Source organism: Pseudonaja textilis, chromosome 18 (assembly GCF_049901715.1).
Source record: "Pseudonaja textilis isolate UNSWEBS1 chromosome 18, rPseTex1.2, whole genome shotgun sequence".
NCBI lineage: Eukaryota > Metazoa > Chordata > Lepidosauria > Squamata > Elapidae > Pseudonaja > Pseudonaja textilis.
In genome coordinates, this window is record NC_142007.1 from 2,589,458 (window position 1) to 2,610,904 (window position 21,447).

General features: G+C 48.8%; 1 long non-coding RNA gene across 2 annotated transcripts; it reads right to left on the reverse strand.

Annotated features, from left to right (window-relative positions):
* Positions 1-384: 384 nt before the first annotated feature.
* On the reverse strand, positions 385-8,683 carry LOC148124456 (uncharacterized). Of its 2 annotated transcripts, XR_015739820.1 has the most exons (4): positions 8,504-8,683; positions 4,229-4,311; positions 3,057-3,158; positions 385-625 (listed from the first exon to the last, which is right to left on the reverse strand). It is a non-coding gene; the product is annotated as an uncharacterized LOC148124456 (long non-coding RNA). The 2 variants fall into 2 exon arrangements; XR_015739819.1 differs by lacking the exon at positions 8,504-8,683 and having other exon boundaries at positions 4,229-4,430.
* Positions 8,684-21,447: the final 12,764 nt, after the last annotated feature.

Genomic DNA, 21,447 nt, shown 5'->3' on the forward strand with positions numbered 1-21,447 from the left:
CCAAGGATCCCTCGGTCCTCCTCCTTCTCCTTCCCTATCACTCCTTTTCCTTCTTTCCTTCCTTCCCCTTCTCCATCTCCTCCTCCGCCATTTGCAGACCCTCTTCTAGCACTGATGATGTTCCCTAGTTGGGTCATGAAACGTCTGCAAGAAAATTACCAAGACCCCCCCACCCCCTCATTTCAACCCTGAGCTGCCAATATTCTCCTTTATTTCCAGTCTTTCTCGCTGTATGTAGGGCAAGACTCCCCAGATACATGGATCCTGGCCTCCTCCTCCTCCTCTATCTGCTAGCACCCTAATTTCCCAACTAATTTGCACGCCGCGCTAAACGTTTGCACGTGGCATCCGACACACACACACACACATACACACACCCATCTGTCTGCCCGGGCTTTTATTCCCGGATAATTGCTCTGCATTGAAACGCCTTTTGCAGCTGGAGTTAGCTGGGAGAAACAAGCCCTTCTGGACTCCAAGGCTTCAAGACTCCCTTCTCTACTTGGCTTCCTCCCAGCCCACCGTCTTCCGCCCCTCGGAGAGATTGCAGTGCCAGCCAGGGTTGAGCATGCAAAAGGAAGTCTTGAGCGTGGCGAAATGAGAGTCAGGCGTGGCGAAAACACATCTGGAGGAGGAGAGGGAGAGAGAAAGATGTGTGTAAGGGGGCAAAGAAGCCGAAAGAGAAGAAAAACCAGTATCTCCCCAGCAAGTCAGGAGCTACAAGATCCGTGAAAGAATCGAAGCTCAAAGAAAGAAAGAAAAAGAGCAGCTGTTTTTTAAAAGAACGGATTTTGTTCTGGGTTGGTTGGGGGTTTTTTTGGGTGTGTGGGCGGGGAATCCAACCACCTGCATTCTCCTCCTTTTCTCCCATGCCAAAACCAAAAAAAAAGGCTTGAATGGGTGAATTGGGAATGGCTTGGCCTCCTCATCCTTTTGGGAAACCCGGAAAAGCTTTCAGATTGTGATGTGATCTTTTCGGGGCCTTAAAAATGCGTCTTTTCTGGGGGGTTTTTTTTAACAGCTCCCCTGGTTAAACCGATCGGTTAGCCCCACGTTTGCGGATTCTTTTCTGAGGCATCCTCAAGCATGACATTGTTATTGTTTTGTTAAAAGTAAGCAAGGGACAAAGTAAAGAGGGAGAAGGGTCCGGGTTTAGCGTTTCCGATAGGAAGACGTCCCGATTTTACGACTGAAGGGATGTTTCTCAACCAGGCCTCAATTTTAAGATGAGTGGACTTCAACTCCCAGAGTTCCCCAGCCAGCTAGGTTGACGAACATTGGATCAACCAGTCAGGCTCTTCTGCCTTCATCCCACTGCTAACGTCTTCATTAGACACACACACACCCGCCAATATTATGGGTATTATAAGGTGGCCCTGATGCCACTTCGATGCTAGAGAAGGACGCGTCATGGCCGCATGGAAAGGCATCCTAAGACAACACTTGTCTGGCTTTTCCCTCAGTGAGGATGAGAAGCCCCTTCCTTCTCCCCTGCTTGGGTACCAGATCCCACTCTTGGCTTCCAAAGAGATCACATCTTTCCTCTCTGGAGAGAAATGTCTTGTGTGAACTCAGCGCAACCTGTCCCTCTGGCACCCCTTATCAGCTCTGGAAGTCAACTTCTGTGTGTCTGTCTGTCTTTTTCCCTCTCTGCCTCTCTCTTTCTCTCTGTGTGTCTGTTTCCCTCTCTCTCTCTTTCCCTCTCTGTCTCTTTCTCTCTCTGTGTCTTTCCTTCTCTCTCTCTTTCCCTCTCTGTCTCTCTCTCTCTTCTCTCTCTGTGTCTTTCTCTCTCTCTCTCTCTTTCCCTCTCTGTCTCTCTCTCTCTTTCTCTCTGTGTGTCTGTTTCCCTCTCTCTCTCTCTTTCCCTCTCTGTCTCTCTCTCTCTTTCTCTGTGTCTGTTTCCCTCTCTCTCTCTCTTTCCCTCTCTGTCTCTCTCTCTCTCTCTGTGTGTGTGTCTCTTTCTCTCTCCCTCCCTCCCTCCCTTTGAATGATGAGCGATATCCATGCTTTGGCAGGCCCCAAAATGCCAACAGATGCATAGGATGGCGAGGCACAGGTGGTGCTGGTGCGTCAGGAACGTCCTCCAGAAATATGGCGGCGTCTCTCCATCTTCCTCAAAGGGTGGCTGTCCCTGCTGTGTTCCACAGGTGGTGCCTTTCCAAGGAGTCTCAATACTTTTTATCTCCAAGGCACACACACACACATAACACACACCCCTCTGAAAGCTGTAGCTCAGCTGCGGTCCGGTGTAGCAACAGGTTGCCCACATCTATCCAAGGTGGCTGGGCTGGGGTTGGCATCTCGGGATACACCGCCCTTCCCTCTCCCTCTCTGCCGTTCCAAAACTCGGAAGAATAGCCGGGGGGGGGGGATTTGCTCTGAGTTTTGGTCAAGAGTCCAAGGTAGCCCTTGCACCAAGCTCCAAGAAGCCTCACCATACTGTGTCTACAAGTCTTGCTGTCGCCTCCTCCTCTTCCTCCTCCTCCTCCTTTCCACGTACGTTCCTTTCTAGCACTGATGAAGTTACTAGTTGGGTAATGAAATGTCTGCAAGAAAACCACCAGGCTCAGAGAGCCTCAAGGACTCCACATTCCTTCTCCTCTTCCCCTTTCTCCTCCTCCTCCTCCATCTTCTCTTTCTCTTCCTCCATCCCCTTCCTCTTTCTCCTCTTCATTTTTCCCTCTTCCTCCTCTTCCTCTTCCTCCTCCTCCATCTTCTCTTTCTCTTCCTCCATCTCCTTCCTCATTCTCCTCTCTTTCTCCTCTTCATTTTTCCCTCTTCCTCCTCCATCTTCTCTTTCTCCTCCTCCATCTCCTCCTCCTCTACCTCTTTCTCCTCCTCCTCCATCTCCTCTCACTCCTCCTCCTCCTCTCCACAAACTAACATTCCCTTCTAGCACTGATGAAGTTACCTAGTTGGGTAATGAAACGTCTGCCAAAAAAAACACAAAAAACCAACCACCAAGCTCAGAGAGCACCAAGGACTCCACATCCCCCCTCGTCCTTCCCCTCCTCCTCCTCCTCCTCCTCCTCCTCTCTCGGGTCTTTGCTCTTCACCTTCTCCGCCAGCCTCCGTTCCCGGAGAGGGGCTCCTTCTGTCCTAGGGGCGCTTGTTTCACCAAGCCCACCGGCTCTCGTGGCCTTGAAAGGTTCCAGGCACTGTAATTAACAGCAGAGGACTAATCTCCCCTTGGAGCTCTCTCCGTCCCCCCACCTCTCTCTCTCTCTCTCTCTCTCTCTCTCTTTTCCCCCTCCTCTTTTCTCCAAAGCGCTCCATTCTTTCCCCCCGTAAAGATTTATTTTTATTTTTTTAAAAAATCGGTTGCTAAGGCAGAGGCTGGTCTGAAAAAACACGGTGTTCTTTCCCTTTGGCTCTCTCGCTTCTTATGTTTGTGAGTAGGTGGGGTGGAAATAGCTTGTTTTCCACACAAATAGGTAACAGGAGAGGGAGGGTTGGAGGCTGGCAGGGAAATAAGGGAGAGAAGTGGGTGGGGGAGGTAGAATCGAGAGAGAGAGAGAGAGAGGGAGGGAGGGAGGGAGGAGGGGAGGAGGGAGGGGAGGAGAGAGAATCGAGAGAGGGAGAGAGGGAGGAGGGAGAGAGAATCGAGAGAGGGGAGGGAAAGAGAATAGAGAGAGGGAGGGGAGGAGAGAGAATCGAGAGAGAGGGAGGAGGGGGAAGAGAGAATCGAGAGAGAGAGAGGGGGAGAGAGAGAGATCGAGAGAGAGAGGAGGGGAAGAGAAGAGAGAGAGGAGAGGGAGGGGAGAGAGAAGGAATCGAGAGAGAGGAGGGGGAAGAGAGATAGAATCAAGAGAGAGAGGGAGAGGGGAGAGAGAGAGAGAATCGAGAGAGGGAGAGAAAGAAAGAGAAGAGAGAGAGAGGAGCCCCCTGCGACCCCCACGGGGAGAAAAAGCGGGCCTTGGGTGGCCAGAACATCCCACGACTTCAACGGGGCCTCAAAATCAGGCGAGCAGGGAGGCAGTTGAGATGCTCCAGCCGGGCACGAGAGAAGAAGAACGAAGCCCCTGCAGCAGGAGGAAGGACAACCAGGGAGTAGCAAGGCTTCGTTTGAAGGTCAAAGCTGTTCTGGAGAGGAAGGAGAAGGCAACCTCGCTTTTCCCTCCCGGAGCAAGGCCGGGCCAAGCGAACCACCGTTCTTTCTCTCTCCTCCTCCTCCTCCTCCCGCCCCACACTGCGCCCGATCTCTCTTCTCTGCCAGCGACGTCATTACCTTGACATCCGTGTGTGTTCCCAACAGCTCCGCAAGCTGACGTTTGGCACCGCGTGTTTTCGCCATGTATTAGACACATTGCGCTGTGGAGGAAAACAAAAGCAGCTGAGGCGTGTGGGAGGAAAATGAATCACGGGGCGGGGGGAGCCCAAGTGGGTGCCTGTTGGTGTGAGTGTGTTTGTGCGGGTGTGTGTGTGTGTCGGGAGGCTTGCAGGAGAGAGAAGGGAGGGCTTAGCTTTTTCACACACACACACACACACAAAAGAGGAGGATCTGGGAGCCAGGGACAAGTTCCGCTGTTTGAGGCCTCCAGTTCGTACTTTGGAGACGCAGTATGGAGAGCCAGCTCTCCTGCATCTGGAGAAGAGGGAGGGATGGATGGAAGGAAGGAAGGAAGGAGAGGACAACCAACCACAAGGTGAAGGGACTCAGTTATGGTGCTGATGAAAGCAGCCTTGGAAGTTCTGAAAGACCCGTTAGATCATCACGGAGGAATTTTGTGTGGTCTTGAAGAATTGACAGGGACTTGATGTCCATCAGTCAATCAATGCAAAGACCCAGCTCTCTGGAGAAGGCTTTGATGGATCTGGAGAAGATGGATGGATGGATGGATGGATGGATGGAAGGAAGGAAGGAAGGAAGGAAGGAAGGAGAGGACAACCAACCGCAAGGTGAAGGGACTCAGTTACGGTGCTGATGAAAGCAGCCTTGGAAGATCTGATAGACCCGTTAGATCATCACGGAGGAATTTTGTGTGGTCTTGAAGAATTGACAGGGACTTGATGTCCATCAGTCAATCAATGCAAAGACCCAGCTCTCTGGAGAAGGCTTTGATGGATCTGGAGAAGATGGATGGATGGATGGATGGATGGATAGATGGAAGGAAGGAAGGAAGGAAGGAAGGAAGGAAGGAAGGAAGGAAGGAAGGAAGGAGAGGACAACCAACCGCAAGGTGAAGGGACTCAGTTATGGTGCTGATGAAAGCAGCCTTGGAAGATCTGATAGACCCGTTAGATCATCACGGAGGAATTTTGTGTGGTCGTGAAGAATTGACAGGGACTTGATGTCCATCAGTCAAACAGGGACTTGATGTCCATCAGTCAATCAATGCAAAGACCCAGCTCTCTGGAGAAGGCTTTCGTGGATCTGGAGAAGATGGAAGGAGGAGAAGAGGATGACCAAGGTGAAGGGACTCCATTTCAGTGCTGATGAGGGCACCTTTGGAAAATCTGAAAGACCAAGTTAGATCATCACGGAGGAATTCCGTGTGATCATGAAGAGTTGACTTGATGTCCATCAGTCAATCGATGCAAAGGCCCAGCTCTCTGGAGAAGGCTTTGAGGGAGCCTGGATCTGGAGAAGGTGGAAGGAAGGAGGAGAAGAGAACAACCAACATCAAGGGAAAGGGACTCAGTTTTGATGAGGGCACCTTTGGAAGATCTGAAAGACCAAGTTGGATCATCCCCAAGGAATTCTGCGTGGTCGTGAAGAGAATTCCATGCTGGCTGAGGAATTCTGGGGGTTGAAATCCACATGAAGCATGTTTGCTTTCCTATTCGTTTTAAAATTTATCCAAAACTCACCAAGTCAGATGGCACAGGACAATTTGGTGTGGAAGTCCATGGTTACCTTTTACTCCCCTTTTTACCTTAACGCACGCAAACACATGTGGTGGCTCCATTGGCTGTACTGGCCGTCATAAGGACTAGCAGCTTGCTTTTAAAGTTTGCATTCTCTTGGGAGAGGCCCATTGACAAAAACATCGACGTGAAATGGAATTGGAAGAGAAAGAGAGCAGGATATAGAGTCCCTGTCCTTAAAAAGATATAAGAAGAATTAGAGGGACAGAATTAGAGGGAATTAGGATAATTTTACTCCTCTCCCCACTCCCTTTGGTTTTTATACAATTTTTATTAAACATTTTTAAAAGGAAGGAAGTACAAAGAAAAGAAATCAAAGAGGAAGCTAAAAAGTACAAGAAAGGAGCAAACTAAAAGAAAAATAGAACAGGAAAAAGGGACGAGACGCAAAAGTGACTTCCAATCTTCTTTATAGCAGTTATAAAAATTCACCTGTTGCTGTAGGGTTACCCTATAATTCTCTTCTATTATTTATCCTGTCTAGTCATCAAAACCATGTATCACAAATGCACACACACACACACACACACGTTTTACACAAAAAGTCTATAAGGGGCTTCCAATCAGTGATAAACAGAGATATTGTGTTCTCTCTGAACAAAAAAAGCCAATTTAGCCATCTCAGCAAGTTCCATCATCTTCCCCCAACCCTGGGTAGGGCTTTCCATCTTTGCGCACATAATAATCTCGCCGCCATTATGTTCAAAAACAGAAACCCATGCCTTTTTCCCCAACTGTTTCTTCACTCCTCCCAATTAACCTCCCCTACTTCTGTCATTTTAACGCTCTACAAGTAAGCTCCTACCACGGAGAATAATCCACTCTGAAGGCCTGGCTCCGCTGAGGCATTAAAATCCTTCCGTTTATTATTTTGCTTGCCATTTTACCAAGACCAGGAGTAGGTTTCTTTCCGTACATCACCTCAGCACAGAGAGGAAACCTGGGTTACATTTTACCCTTGCAAATTAGACAACTTTCTGACAGGATGCCACCTAGTTTAAAACAATAAATGGAAAAAATGAGGACAGGGTGCAGAGAAGAGCCAAGAAGAGGATTAGGGGGGCTGGAGGGTAAAACTTACAAAGAACGGTTGGTGGAATTGGATATATCTATAGTTTAATGAATAGAAGAACCAGGTGGGATATAATAGCAGTCTTCCAATATTTGAGGGGCTGCCCCAAAGAAGAGGGATGGGGGTCAAGCTATTCTCTTAAAGCAATGGTTGCCAACTGGTGGTCCACAAAAAATTTTGGTGGTCTGCAGAGAAATGTCACCCCCAAAGCAATTAATCCAGGCTGTGCGGGAACACAAGGCTGTGCCGCCCATATGGCCCGTGGGAACACAAGGCTTGCATTGTGAACAACACCAGGTAGTGAGGGGAGGGGGGAAAGGGCGGAGGGGGGTAACTCGCCCCACTTGCCCCACGCGCTTGGCCTGGCCACCGGGCTGCTTCTTTCCGCTTCTTTCTTCTTCTGCTTTTGGCTGCAGGCAAGGAAAGCAGCCAAAGTCTTTCTTTCTCTCCCGCAAACTCCGCAAGAAATGAGTCTTTGGGACCCTGCAAGGCCTCCTGCTCCAAGAGGCTGCGCCCGCACGACAAGTCTCACAAAGACTCATTTCTGGCGGAGTTCAGGGGAAAGAAAGAAAGACTTCTGCTGCTTCTGCTGTTTTCCTTGCACGGAGCCAAAAGTCTCTCCCTCTCTCCCCCTTTTTTCCCTCCCCCATTTTTCGGCCTCCAAAAAGGCTGCAGAGGCTTTCCCTCGAGCCCCCGGGAGGGTGAAAAGGGCCTCGAAACGGGCCGAAAATCAGCCGGGAGGCGCGTGCGTGCGGAGTGAGGGTAAGGAGGCGGGCGCCTTGCAATGGGGGTTGCTGGCACACGCTATACACCATCCAGACCGTCCCATCTCGCCTGTAAAAAAAAAAACCAGGCAAGGAAAAGCCACTCTCGCTTTGAATTTAGCTCTCCCGCGGCCATCGCTGTTCGGTGGAAAATGCTAGGGATTCTCTATCCTTCTCAGCCCCCATCAGGGACAGCCAGCCTAGAGCGGGGGGAAAAATGTGCATTATAGTTAGAGGGGCCTCGCATTGTTCGGGTTCCAGGCCTGGAAGAAACTGGCCGGCCTCCATGGAATCGCTTTCCTTTTTGGCCCGGCCTTCTTGCCCTTGCTAAATTTATAGCTATCGGATTCCCCCAGGAATGTCGACCCTGCCAGCCACCAGGCCGATCGTCCCGAGCGACACCCACACCACCCGTTTCACGTCTCCGCGGGGTGTCGGCGCCTTTGGCACGGGGCGAGCTTTGTGCGCGCAGCAAAGAAACCCTTGCAGTGAAAATAAAGCTTTTTTTTTTCTTTTTCTTTTTCCCCCTTCTAAAAAAATGACCCACCCACTCACCCCCGGAGCTATTTGAGAAGCCCGGAATAGCTTTCCCTGCTGCTGCTGCTGCGGCGGCGTTATCTCAAGCCTATTTTTAATTTCTCCGCAGAGAAATGTGGCCTTCGGGGGTCTGTTGTCGCTAAGTGGTCATTTGTGGCCCTGGATAAAGCGGGTATACTTCCATCTTCGGGTTGGTACGGCAGGCAAAACCGGGGTGTGTCGGGGTGGTGGTTTCTTGCGGGGGGTCGGTTTTGCTGCCTACCTGGAAGAGGTGAAAGAAGGAAAACCTTGAGGAGGTGTGGATCTCTCTGTGGGTCACCTGTCCACTTGCCCAGTGTTATACGCCTCCCTCCTGATTTCCAGCATCTGCATTTTTTTTTGACAAACCGCTTCCTCTCCAGCTGTGGGGTAATCCGTTGAGGCTTTGGGTACTAATAGTTTAGCTTCCTTTCTCTCTCTCTCTCTCTCCTCTCTCTCTCCCTCCCTCCCCTTCTCTCTCCCTCCCTCTCTCCCTCCCTCCATCTCGCTCTCCCTCTCTCCCTCCTTCTCTATCTCTCTCTCTCCCTCCCTCCCCTTCTCTCTCCCCCTTGCTCTCCCTCCCTCTCTCTCTCTCTCTCTCTCCCTCCCCCTCTCTCTCCCCCTTCTCTCTCTCCCCTCTCTCTCTCCTCCCTCCATCTCGCTCTCTCCCTCCCTCCCTCTCTCTCTCTCCTGTTTCCTCATTGGTTGTGGTGTCCTGCGTGGTGCGCTGTTCTTGGAGCACTTTCCTTCCCTTTCCAAGTGAAACAGATGCCTTGCGTGCCCTGACTGTGTTTCCCAGAGCCCAGCGGGGCGGGGGCTGCCCCAAAGACCTTCCCACCCACCCACCCACCCTTTGCAAGCCTCCCCTTCGGCCTCCCAAATTGGAAAGCGGCCCTCCCGCTTGTCTTCTACCTGCCCTGCTGCCGATTCCCCCAAAAAAACCTCTCCTTCGGTTGCCTGAACAGATTGGATGTCATTAGGCACAGCTGAGCTCAGTGGGGGAAGACAGACACATATGCGGGACTGTGCGCGCACACACACACACACACACACACACACACACACACACACACATTCTTAGTAAGAGCAGGGAGAACAGCAGACCGGAGGCGGGTTGGGGGGGAAGAACAGCTCTTTGCGCCCTGAAAGAGACGTTGCTATTCTCTCTTCTTGGCTCCTGGCGTTGAGTTGCCCCACCTGCAAAAAAAAAAAAATGGGGGGGGTGAAAAACCCCTGCCGTTAACCTCTTAAAAACCTTCCTCACTGACCAACGGGAGAAGAGAATGACAAAAAAAATGGCCCCTGCCAGCATCAGTTCAGTTTTGGGATTCCTCCCAATTTACCAAGGGGGTTTATTTCTCCGTCTGCCTCTCCCTCCCTCCCTCTCTCTCTCCCTCTCTCATTCTCTCCCTCCCTCTCTTTCTCCCTCCCTTTTCTCCTCCCGCATTCTCCATTTTCTAGGTTCTAACAGGCCGGTGTGTATCTCTGCCTATCTGTGCGTCGGGTTAGCTAAAAAGGTCAAGCGTCCGTGCTTGGCAATCTGTCGCCTGTCCGTGCCTTCTTCAGCCTCAGCCCCTCAGATGTTCTTCGGTCAAACCTTCCTAAGCATTTAACCAGGCCAAATCCACATCGCAAGCCGAAAACTTCCCAGATTCAGAAGCATCAAAGCCTCACATTCACAAAATCCCAGGTTTTGCTACCTCCGGAGCGACAGAGAAACCCCCTTGCCTAGTTCACTGTCCCCCTGGCAAAAAAAAGAGGTGTGTGGGGAGAGGACAAAATGGGACATTTTTTTTGTCTTTGCGCATTGCTCCCACTGTAGCTTTGCTTCCTCTTCCTGCACCATTATTCTGGGAAGCACATTTGACGCAAGGATAGTTGAGCTGCTTTGCCATTCAGATGAATTCCATCCTCTTTTCTCTCTGTCTTGTCTCTCTCTCTCTCTCTTTCTCCCTCCCTCCCTCTCTCTCTCTCTCTCTCTCATTCTCATATACGCTCTTCCTCTCTCTCTCTCATTCTCACACACTCTCTCTCTGTTTCTCCCAGGAGATTTTTCCAGGCAGCAGAATCAGGAAGGAAAAAAAAAAGGCAGAAGAACAGACTTCCAGAGAGGCAGCGGAGCGCAGGCTCTTTTGCAGCTAACCATCAAGGGACCTTGCCAGGGTCTTCCCGTAGCTGGCTTTCCCTTGGCTCCTCTCCACGGGTGAGTTTGCAGCCAACTATGATCCCAGGGTCCTGAGACAGGCTCTTTTTCCCACAGTCCATGTCGTTTAGGGAGGTCAAAGGCCGCCGCTTTCAATTAGACGGAGTGGCTGGCCGGCTCTCCTTTTCCTTTTTTATATTTTTTATTGTGCTGGGCCCTTCCTCTTGAGTCCACGCGGCCCCGCAGTTGCTTATTCTGTCCCACGTGGAAGTCCCAACAGGAAAACCCACGTTGGAAGGGCCCGTTTCTCCCCTGCAATCGCGGGGAAGTGGAAGCCGCAACCAAGTGGGTGAATTCGAACCCCTTTGCTGTCGTGAAGGGTTCCCATCAACGCCCCATAAGATAGTGGATCTGGGGCCTTGTGCGAAAATGGAGAGTTTCAACTGGCTGCCATCCGGTTTGTTTGGAGTTGTGTAGTTAATGGCGGCAACTGCGTGGTCTTCCCAGGTTCCACCGTGTCCTTGTGTTTTGACCCAAGCCTTGTTCAAATTAAACAAACGCAAACTGTGTATAAAAGCAACCCTTTTTTTAATGCGGTGCTGGGAATTCAGCGCATTCCCAGCCAAGAGACATGTCAACCCAATGGTCCGATATCAAAAGCAAGCCCTTTCAAGGTTGCAAAAGGCTGCCAAGAACAGATATTGTTGAAATATCCACCGACAGAAGTTTCAAAAAGCAATCACGGCTTCAACGAGGACTCTTGAGTCTAAAGAACTTCTTTGCTTCCTGCAAAGAACACATCCCCGAAGGCTGGCTTTTATCCCTTAAGTGTCACAACATCACCTTGTAACCTTACTCCCCAGTCACCTGTGCTGCTGCAGTTGCTCTTTCCTTCGAGCAGCCCTGCGCGCATGCACACTGGGCCCAGGCTCCTCGGGGGCCTCTTCATCACTGCTGCCAGCCTCCACCATCTCCGAAGGCAGCACCCTACTCTCCGATAGTCCTGGCCCCATCCCTGCATCCCATCCTTCCTTTTTGGAGATTGAAAGAGATAGAAAGAGAGAGAGGGAGGGAGAGAGATAGAAAGAGAGGGAGGGAGAGAGGGGAGACAGAGAGAGAGAGCGAGAGAAAGAGAGGGAGAGAGAAAGAGGGGGAGAGAGGGAGGAGAGAGAGGGAGGGAAAGAGATAGAAAGAGGAAGGGAGACAGAGAGGGAGGGAGAAAGAGAGAGGAAGAGAGAGATAGAAAGAGGAAGGGGGAGACAGAGAGGAGAGAAAGAAGGGGGAGAGAAAAGAGGTAGAGAGAAAGAGAGAGAGGGAGAGGGAGAGGGGAGGGAGAAAGAGGGAGGGAAAGAGATAGAAAGGGGGAGAGAGGGAGGGAGAAAGAGAGAGGAAGAGAGATAGAAAGAGGAAGGGGAGACAGAGAGGGAGAGAGAAGAAGGGAGAGAGAAAGAGGAAAGAAAGAGAGAGGGGAGAGAGGAGAGAGAGAGAGAGGGAGAGAAAGAGAAGGGGAGAGAGAGAGAGAGAGAGAGAGAGGAGAGAGAGTATTGAAAAACCAAACAGGAAGACGGATTAGAGTCAGCACTGGTGCCCATGGATGGCCAATTCCCCCGTTCCAAATATTGAAAATACCCCAGTAGAAATATCGAGGGCTGAGTTTTGAATTTCTTGCATTTTTAGAGTATGCCTTTTCCACTGAAAGCCAGTCTAAACCCTCCTCCGTTTCAGAACGCCTCCAGGTCCCCTCTTCTTTAAAATTAACTGCTTGGTTCTCTGCCAAACCTCTCTAGAGAAATAAGGGTAGAAAATCGGGGTGTGTGTGTGTGTGTGTTGCAGCACCGTTTCATAGTGTGGGGTTTTTCCTTCCCCCCACCCTCTCTCTTTTTAAAGTCCCTCCTTCTGTTCAGCGCTGAAAGAAAATTCGCCCATTTTGAAGGCGGCGGAGGAGGGAAGGCGAAATGTACTTAATCCCTTTAATATTTTAAAATTTAATTATTTCCAAATTGGGTTAGCCAGCCTGACAAGCACGCCGGATTCAAAAGAGAGAGCCCAGAGGCGGCTTTAGGAATTAGATGAGAAGAGAGAGAGAGAGAGAGAGAGAGAAATATGACTTTTTTTGGTTTAAGGCGAGAAGTTGAAGGACTGACATTCCATTACTCCGTCTGTCTGCCGAATTCATTTAACATCTGTGGCTTAAATGGAATAGCTCTAAAGAGACCGTCTGCAGGCTGTGCTTGGCTTGTTAAGGGATTTCTCCAACCTCATCGGGCTGTTGCGGTGGAAATAATGCCAGCTCACTAAAGCTGAGTTTGCCCTCCTCTGCTTGGGCTGTTTAGGAGCGAGCGAGCCCAGCATCGGGGCTGGTCAACCGTGATTGACGGCTTCGCGGGTTCACAGAATCATAGACCCCCGCCAAAGGGATCTTGGAGGAGGTCCTCTCTAGGCCAGCTCTGCGCTAGGAAGGGTTTCCGGCAGATCCTCTGCTGGGCAACCTCCAGCGAAGGAAAAGGCGTAGCCTGCCGCGTTGGCCAGACATCCCCTCTTGACATCTAGCGTGGAAGTCCTTCCTTGAGGTTGAATCCATTGGTTCTTGTATTCTGGGGCAGCAGAGTTGCACTCCGTTTGCGCAACAATCCTTAGACGACTTGAAGATTACCCATCTCTCCTCCGTTGCCTCTTCTGTAGACCAAAAGATCCCCAGGTCCTTTAACATTAAGACTCATGGACTTTAAGACTCCTAGAATTCCCCCGCCAACGCGAGGAGGTCCATAAGTTCACAGGAAGCCCCCGGTTGAAGCCCACAGGTCTGGACGTTGCCAAGGATGGACACCCTCGTCCGAGGTCTTGGTTTCCAGATCTCCTCAGGAGCTCTTTCCCTCCAAATTTGTTCCACTCCATCACCGTGTCAGCGCTCCCCATTTCATTCAGCCCTCAGAAGCAAAAATTCATCCGAGTAAGACTTTTTTGAGGAACATCTGGGAAAACCTGAGTCTTAAGAGTTCCCGATTGAAATTCACAAATCCATCCACTGCACCCCTCAAAACAGCACATGGCCCAGTCAACCCTCATCCCAACGGGAGGCATTCCTTCACGGGTGCAGGGTAGCTTCTTCTTGATTTGATGAGAAGAACGCTGTTGAGTCTCACCTTCTACCACTCTATGCAATCCACCCCGCCGTCCCATATTCCCAGGTGCTAAAACAGGGCAGCTTTGAGCTCCTAAGTAAAACAGGGCTTCCAAAACTGACACGCTTGTCTTTCCTTCAGTTGGGGTGCTAGGAACTGGGCAGCTTTCCTGGGCCTGACCAGACAAGGAAGAAGGGGGCGCGAAATCATGATGAGCAACTTCTTTGATTCTTGGTTGAAGGTCTGGTCTCCATGGCTTCGGTCATAATGAACATCTTTGAAGTGCTTACACTGATGGACTGGCCTGCCAGCAACGTCAAAACTAGAGTTTTGTGTCCCATTATTGAGGCTGGGAGAATTTTAAACCCCCCCACTTGACACTTTTAAGGGTTTTCCATCCCAGGGGAAGACGAGAAGTAGGATAAGTTGGTCGGGTTTCCTTTGCCAATTGATCCTTTGGAACCTCGAGTAGACCAGAGAAGATCTTGGAACCAGCCCGATTTGGATGAACCAATCCTCAAACTCTTCCGACGGGCGCTTCAGAAGTTCCTTGTTCGTGTTGTCTTGATCTGGGTTATTGCTCGACACAAGGAGACCGAAAGGAAGAATGAATGCTTCTTCTTCTTCTTCTTCTCTGCGTGCTTCTCAGTATACTTCAATCGCGCTTTCTGTAGTCTGTTGATAAACCTTGGGAGATGGAAGACCGCTGGGCCTGCCTTGATCTTGGTGGGAGGTACCGCTGGTTATCTTTCATCTCCAGATGTTGCTGAAAATGCCCAGAAGTGAAACATTTGTAATTAGGTATGAACCTTTTGTCTTCCCACACCCCCACACACCCCCCTTCCCTTTCCTTCCAGTTGTCTGCTGCCAAGTGTTTACAGCAGACGGGAGGAAGGAAAAGCTTTCCAACCCACTTGTAATATTTGGAGGGGCAAGAATTTAAGCCAGGCTGAAAGAGAACCATCTTTTACCATCTCCGGTGGATCACAAAAATCACCTGGAAGTAAGTGTACCAACAAGGGCAGCTGAATTCTGACTTGGGAGGTCTTCAATGACCCTTAACTCTCCAAGGACATTTCTTTTTAAAAAGGAAGAATCGACTCTTGTTGGCTTCCTGGGTGAAAATAGATTTCAGCGGCATGGATATATCATTGTTGGCTTGAGCCAACCGTCTAGCTTTTCAGAAACCAGCCAAGGTTGGCTGAGTAAGGAGATCCCCTGAGCTGGGGTGTGTGTGTGTGTGTGCGTGTCCCAAAAGCCTAGGTTAACGTCACCAAGCGCCGTATCTTTCAAAGACTACCCTAGGTTTCTGCCCAAGATTGCAGTTAGCCAAACGGCAAACTTTGTGGCGCCGTGGTTAGACTGCAGGATTGCAGGGTGTCTGCTCACTGCTAGGAGTTCGATCCTGACGGGCTCAAGGTTGACTCAGCCTTCCATCTTTCCGAGGTCGGTAAAATGAGGGCCCAGATTGTGGGGGCAAGGGGCTGACCTTGTAAACCACTTGGAGAGGGCTATAAAGCACTGTGAAGCGATATATAAGTCTAAGGGCTATTGCTCCTTCCTTCCTTCCTTCCTTCCTTCCTTCCTTCTTTCCTTTAACCACTGTCTCGCTTTGCAATTGAAATTTGGGGCTCAGTTGTGCTCATAAGTCAGTGGAAGTTTTTAAGAAGAGATCGGACAACCGTTTGTCTGAAACAGTATAGGGGGTTGGACTAGAAGGCCTCTTGAGGTCCCCACCAACTCTGTGATCCTGTTATTCTGACCACCTCCTTGTGAGGCCTGGGTAATCCTAATTTCACAATCTTTTCCGGCAAGTTTTGGGACTGGCCCAATCTTTTTCTGCTGGTGATGAATTCTGCTTGTCAAGGTTCTTATTATTGTTATTTTATCGTCATTTATCTCCAACCTATTTATCCAGTGAATATCAGAATTTTTAGGCTGAGCTTTTCTAACAATTCCTGTTCCAACCAAGCCCCCAGGCTGTTTATTATTACCATTATTACAATTACGACCGTTCATAATCCGTTCTTCTTCAGAATTGATGCTCAGCAGGTTTGCCGTAGCTTCTCTCTATTTTGTTTTGGAACTTTTCTGCAAGTAATATTGATTACTTGCAACCAATAAGACCTGAAAGATATTCGGGTGGAGGGGAGGAAATATCCACCTGCCTCTTCGCAGTCATAATCGACGGTTTGTTTGGAGTTTGTTTGTTCAATAAATCGGTTTCAATTTGAGTGCAGTGGCTTAACTGTACTTCCCCGATGCTTTTCATGTTCAGCTGAATTTATCTGTATCGAACCATACACTAACCTAAGCCAGATTGAATTCTTCCTGGAGAAAAAGCTAGTCAGGATTAAAACTTCAAACTTGGGTCAAAGTGTTGTGTGAACCCCGTTCAGCGGGGTTAAAAGGGACAGAGCAGCCCCATTACCCATCATTAAACAACCCCCTCATGGAAACTGGGCACGGCTTGTCTAGGGAAGAGAAGGACCAAGGGAGACAGGATAGCAGTCTTCCAATATTTGAGGGGCTGCCCCAGAGAGGAAGAAGAGGGGGTCAAGCTATTCTCCAAGGCACCCGAAGGCCAGACAAGGAAGAATGGATGGAAACTGAACAAGGAGAGATTCAACCTGGAATTAAGGAGAAACTTCTGACAGTGAGAACAATTAATCAATGGAACAGAAGTTGCCTTCAGAAGTTGTGGCAGCTTCGTCCCTGGAGGCTTTCAAGAAGAGACTGGGCTGCCACCTGTCCGACATAGGGTGTAGGGTCTCCCGCTAAGCCAGGGGGTTGGACTAGGTGACCTACAAGGTCCCTTCCAACTCTGTTAATCTGTAACCCAAATGCGGCTCTAACTTAAAGTAAATTGCTATGTTAGGGTTAAGATTTCACTGGCTAAATTAAATCCACATGAAGGCACAGTATGTTGCAGTCAGGTTAATCTGGAGTAGATTAAGGCTTCCAAGCCTCATTGGTGTTATTGATGGCAGAAAATGGACATCCCCGTGTAATCTGAAAGCACCCCACAATGCAAAGCTGGATTCTTCAGCAGAAACCCCGCAAAAGGATTACTTACACCCCCTAACAGTTGTCTCCTTCCCTGCCTGAAAAATCAAAGCCCCCCCCATCTAAATTTATCTCCCACATCTGCCCCTCGTCCCAACCATTCCCAACACAAGAGAGGAAGGCTTCTTAAATCCCGAATATAAGCCGTAATATAACTGCCCAGACTCTGTTCCAATGGCGGGCAGGGGGTTAGACTAGGTCCGTGATGGCGAACCGATGGCACACATGCCACAGGCGGCACGCAGAGCCATTTGTGCCGGCACACGAGCTCAGGCAAACTGACCTCACTGCGCATGCGTGTGCCCCTCTGCTGATTTTTGGCTCGTTGGAGGCCTTTTTCGGCCTCCCGGAGGCTTGAGGGAAGCCTTTGCAGGCCGAAAAACAGGCCTGTTTCATCACTTTCTGTATTTCCAGAAATACCAGAAGGGACAAAACGGGACCATTTTCTGGCCCGCAAAGCCTGCAGGTGATGAATCTGGGAGTCGGAGAAAGCGCAGTTCAGGGAAGGGGGTGGGGGGATGGCACAGGCATTGCCTTCACATGAGCGCAAGCACACGCACAATTGTTTGTCACAGGATCCCCAAAAGGTTAGCCACCACTGGTCTAGGTGATCTCTAAAGTTCCCTCCTCTCTCGGATTCTAAAAACCTGCCTATCACCTGTGCATAGGAGGAGCCTTTTAAAACCAGATCTGAATTCTGGAAAGAAAGGGGAGGGAGAGAGAGAAAGAGAGGAGAAAGAGAGAGAGAGACGATCCCCTCGCCTCCTCGGAGGCCTGTTTTAACTTTGCCGACCTTGTCTGTGTGTTTAGGGCAGGAAGCTTAACTTGTATATTTGTTCGGGGCCGCACGCCTGTTTATGCCCAACTGTGTTTTTATTTGAGTAAAGCAAACACCGCCAAAAGACGCAGGCACCTAATTTGATGGCTCACAGATGTCAGGTAAAGAGCTTTCATTGACTAAAACGGATGCTCCTTAAATGCAGGAGGCGCCTGGATGGCATTTCCACAGCTCCTCCTCATCTGTTCAGGGAGGACCAGAAGGTGTTTTTCCCTCCGTTTTGTTTCTTGAAAGACAAGGAATTGCCGGGCGACAAGATCAGGAGGAACCTTGGAGGTCTTCTAGTCCAACCCCTCCTGCTTAGACAGGAAGCCCTATAACCGTTCCAGACAAATGGTTGTCCAATCTCTTCTTAAAAGTCTCCAGTGATGGAGCAACCCACAACTTCTGGTGGCAAACCGTTCCACTGGTTAATTCTTCTCACTGTCAGGAAATTCCTCCTTAGTTCTAGGTTGCTTCACTCCTTGATCAGCTTCCATCCGTTGCTTCTTGACCTGCCCTCAGGTGCTTTGGAGAATAGCTTGACTCCCCTCTTCTTTGGGGCAGCACCTCAAATATTGGAAGACTGCTTTCATGTCCACCCTAGTCTTTCTTTTCATTAAACTACCCAGTTCCCAGCATCATTCATTGCATGGTTTAACCTCCAATCCCCTAAATCATCTTTGTTGCTCTTCTCTGCACCCTTTTCCCAGAGTCTCAATATCATCTATCTATCTATCCATCCATTCATCCTTCCCTCCTTTCCTTCCCATCAAACTTCCTCCTCTATCTATCTATCTATCTATCTATCTATCTATCTATCATCTATCATCTATCTATCTATCTTTATCTATCTTCTTTCTTCTATCTATTAGCTATCTATCTATCTATCTATCTTCTTTCTTCTATCTATTAGCTATCTATCTATCTATCTATCTATCTATCTATCTATCTATTTATCTATCTTCTTTCTATCTATCTATCTATCTATCTATCTATCTATATTTATCTATCTTCTTTCTTCTATCTATCTATCTATCTATCTATCTATCTATCTATCTATCTATATCATCTATATATATCTATCTTTATTTATCTATCTTCTTTCTTCTATCTATCTATCTATCTATCTATCTATCTATCTATCTATCTATCTATCTATCTATCTTTCCTCGAAGGGTCTAGAAAGGTGGGCCTTGTGCCAAGCGCATCCTTGCAACAGGCTAACCCTGGTTTATCTCCGCCTTGATTCTTGGGAGCAGAGCCAGCGGCACGATCCTATCCCCGGGATCAAATTTACCCATCGGGGCATCGGGCTGGAAATTGGGAAGGGGTTTAAGAGAGCCAGGACAGGGGAAGGGGAAGCGTTGCTGGGGGGGTTTTTTTCCCCCTGAAACATCCATTCTGCTTTTTCCTTCCTTTAGATCCACCTTGACTTAGTCGCCGCTGGAATTTTAAACCAAAGATTCGGGAACACGATTCCAATTTTTGGGTTTTTTTTAGGAGGTTCAGGCTTGGTGTCTAACCCAGAAATGCTCTGCCACCGAGTTGTGTGGCCCAGGGCCTCCCGAAAGGCTGCCTACCCCCCTCCATTTTTCAGACGACAATCCCAGATGTTGGACAAATATGCACACGCACCCCAGGACGCACACACACACACACACACACACACACACACACACACAACCCCTACGGCTTTTGGTATACAGAGCTCCTGAAAACCTGGGCCTTCCTGGGCCTCCCTCTGCTCCAGCGCTCTCATTCAAGGAGGGAAGCGCCCGCGCAGATGCTCCCCAGATGTGAATGTTCTACAATATTTCGGCATGTTTGCCCCGACGGTGTTACTATGGTGATGGCAGATTCTCGAGCGGGATGAATTAATCAAACAGGAGGTTTGTCTGTGGTTACCATAGCATTCATTCAAACAAACATTCTCTTGCACCCGTCTGTGCGTGCGCGCGCGCGTGTGTATTTCCACCCCACTTTTCTTTTATTAAATGTCCTAACTGATGATTTTACCACCAGGTTTTCTTTCTTGTCCACCTGGGAGATATTTTGCCAACTAAGCACATCTGATCCAATTAGATTTCTCCCCCCGCTTTTTTTTTTTAACCAGGGAACAAAATTGTGATAAGGAGTGATGAGAAGATTAACAGTAATAGCAGTGCAGACTTTGTAAATAGTTGGACAGCGTTGAGGGAATTATTTGTTTAGCAGAGTGATGGCGTTCGGGGAACAAACTGTCCTTGTGTCTAGTTGTTCTGGTGTGCAGTGCCCTATAGGGTCATTTTGAGGGTAGGAGTTGAAACAGTTTATGTCCGGGATGTGAGGGGTCTGTAAGTATTTTTTTTGTTGAAAACCTCCAGGGATGGAACACCCACAACTTCTAGTGGCAACCTGTTCCATGGATCAATTGTTTCTTTTAAAAAAACAAACAAACTTTATTGATTATAGAACTAAAATATCAAACAAACACATACACAACACACAGAAAAAAGAAAAGGAAAAAAGAAAATGATTAAAAACTACCAATTCTACTATCGACAGTCTATGGTTCCTTGTTTGTTATCAATATGGGTGATATATTTACAAATACATCTTATTGTGAATATATAATTACTGCCTCTTTTACATTTTACGTCGTTTACTAATATGTTTTCTATTTTTGTTCTATCCAGTCATACCAGCATTCCCAGCCTCTATAATATTCTGATGTTTCTTTTTCCTTAAGTGCTAAGGTTAACTTGTCCATCTCTGCACAGGCTGTCATCTTCTGAATAACCATTTCCTCTGTTTGGAATATCTGCTTGTTTCCAACACTGTGCAAAGGTTATTCTGGCTGCAGTAAGACTATGCAGTATTATATATTTGACTTTTTTGGAAATTTGTCTATTAAATATCCCCAACAGGAAGAATTCTGGTTTTAATTCAATTTGCTCCGCCGTTATTTCCTCTAACCAACCTTTTTTTTTTTAATTCTATGCCAGTATCGTTGGGCTTCAGCGCAGGACCACCACATGTGAAAGAGTGTTCCCTGTTTCTTTTTACATTTCCAGCAAATTCGGATTCACGTTAGGAGACGTTTTCGCTATTCTCGAGGGCGAGAGATGCCATCGATAAAACGTTTTATAGGCATTTTCTTTATATGTTGCCGTTTTTGTAACTTTATTATTCCTCGTCCAGACCTTTTCCCATTCTAATAACGTAATGCTACGTCCTATGTTTCTAACCGGATCAATTGTTTCCAACTGACAGGAAATTCCTCCTTAGTTCCGGGTTGCTTTCTCTCCGTGATGAGTTCCCATCCGTTGCTTCGAGTCCTGGCGCTTTGGTGAATAGGTTGAAACCTCCTCCCTCCCCTTCTTTCAAATATTAGCCTGTTTCCAACACAAAAGACAAGACCCCCCCAAAAAGAAAAACCCCAGTCGAATCTGCGTCGAAATTCCTGGGCCATTCCCAGAATAAGGTTGGGGTATTTCCCACCCACCCCCCTTAAAGCGTCAACCCCCACCCCCCGCACTCCATGCCCTCCTGCAATAACCATAATTGCCCCCCGAGCCGGCTGCGCCAGTGATTCATTTCGCCGTGCAGACGCTTCATTCGTATTCCAAGTTAGGTGCTGTGTCTGTCGCTGCTCCGCTCGCTGCCTGCGGTCCACGATCCTCGGGGGAGTTGCGCAGCTGTCAAATTGACTTCCATCATCCCCTCCCGGAGCCAAGAGACAAATTATCCAGCCGGCTGTCAGACGAGACAAGGCGATCAAACCTGCAATTTCTAAGTGAATTCTTCTTCTTCTTCTTCTTCTTCTTCTTCTTCTTCTTCTTCTTCTTCTTCTTCTTCTTCTTCTTCTTCTTCTTCTTCTTCTTCTTCTTCTTCTTCTCCTCCTCCTCCTCCTCCTCCTCCTTCTTCTCCTCCTTCTCCTTCTCCTCCTCCTCCTCCTCCTTCTTTTTTTTCCCCTCCCCTTCTCCAAAGAGGAAAGGGAAGCAGAGCCCAAGCCCGCTGGCACCTTGCAAGCCGGCAACAATGGAGGAAGAAAGGGA